Source organism: Micropterus dolomieu, unplaced genomic scaffold, assembly GCF_021292245.1.
Source record: "Micropterus dolomieu isolate WLL.071019.BEF.003 ecotype Adirondacks unplaced genomic scaffold, ASM2129224v1 contig_11195, whole genome shotgun sequence".
Classification (NCBI taxonomy): Eukaryota; Metazoa; Chordata; class Actinopteri; order Centrarchiformes; family Centrarchidae; genus Micropterus; species Micropterus dolomieu.
Genome location: NW_025740181.1, coordinates 1 through 1624, shown reverse-complemented (window position 1 = coordinate 1624; position 1624 = coordinate 1). Strand labels below are relative to the sequence as shown.

The following is a 1624-nucleotide window of genomic DNA, read 5'->3' as shown; positions in this document are numbered from 1 at the left end:
CATGCATGTTAGAACACATGAGAAAAGGCAGGAGTTTCAGTTAAATATTTTGGTTTATGGTTTATCTAACACAGAAGACAATGCATAGAACTTTAGGAATAAATAACTCATAGCTGGTAGAAATGCTTTGTAAACTAAAATGTACATCACATTTACATATCTACACAGAGCAGTCAGAGGAACGATGCATTCACATGAGCCTTCTCCTCAAGGGTTTGCCACAGGTGAGCTGGCTACTTAAACTGATTTAGGCTCTGCACATTCAGGACACAGCAAATAGAGGAACGTTACAGTAGGAAGGGATGTTCCTCTGTCTGAAAATTGTGTCAGACTCGCATCAAATGTGGGTTGTGCATCCATGTCACTAACATAAAAAGGCGTAATTTATGTACATTGCCATGGAGAGAAAAAAAACAAAACAAATCACATGGCACCAATTTAATGAAATTTATTTCCAGTACGGCTAATCATAACTTACAGTGTTGCAGGGTGGACCTAAGAGTAGAAAAAAGACGAAGATATAAAAGGTGAGATTTATTTGCAGAAGATGGCTGGTAGTAGAACACAGATGGTGAATGGCATGGACAGGCAGGAATGGCATGAGGATGAAGAGCACTGTAGTCAAGCAGACAAGGAAAGATCCTATGCACATTGAAAAAGACATGTTAATGTACACATCAATTACAAAGAAGTTCTCACCAAACCATAGAGGACGGAAGCATGTCTGTACCGTTTTAACAATCTGTCACTGGATGGGTGAAGATCCGTAGTACTGCAAAGCTGATGAACTGATGGTGGTATGTGTGTAGGCTGGGAGGGGCGATGAGCCGATTGCAGGAAGGTGTGTGTGGGGTGAGCAGAGTCGGGAACTAGGAGTATGAGAAACAAATACAGTGAGACAAAGTGGGAAAACTGCATGGCCCTGACAGATAAGGCTGGATGTAGCAAGGAAAATTTCTGTAATGGACATTAAAAGGCACTTGTTAGAGACAAGTGAGTTACAATACAAGGAGTGGTAAAATGAGAATGCTTGAAAAGTGCCGTTGTAATGATATGCTGTAAGGAAAACAACCCCGTTTTTTTTTTTTTTTTACCGGACACAAATTCATAATATACAATAACTCATACAGGACACATGCAATGATAGTAAGCTATAAAAGTTAAATAAATACAATAGATGAGTCACAAAACACGCAAAATGGCACTGAACAGATCAGACTCACTCCTTCGACCCTCATCTCTAATGATGCTGTGCTGGTGATACAATATCTCTGGAAACAATAAAATACACTAATGTGCTCCCCTAACCTTTCTCTGAACTTTGATTTAACACTTAGATGTGAAAGAACATACAATCCCCTCACGGTCACTGAAATATGTTGGCAACACTGTTGATTCTACATTATAATGTGGTGTTTTAACATACACATGATCAATTAATGTGCCTTTCTCTGTTGTGGATTGTGAGACATTTTGGGCAAACCCTTTGTTGGTCATAAACTTGCAGATAGTTGAAGAATTTAAATTATTATCATTGAAATCTCCCATGATAGCAATTGTGTTACTTATTGGATTTAACCAATCAAGTAACTTGCCCAGATTTTCTTTGAACAAAGACATGGGA

The 1624-nt window shown here is 38.7% G+C and overlaps 1 long non-coding RNA gene across 1 annotated transcript; it reads right to left on the bottom strand.

Annotated features, from left to right (window-relative positions):
* Positions 1-519: 519 nt before the first annotated feature.
* Positions 520-1615, bottom strand: LOC123965762. The gene is made up of 2 exons (XR_006823775.1): positions 731-1615; positions 520-642 (listed from the first exon to the last, which is right to left on the bottom strand). It is a non-coding gene; the product is annotated as an uncharacterized LOC123965762 (long non-coding RNA).
* Positions 1616-1624: the final 9 nt, after the last annotated feature.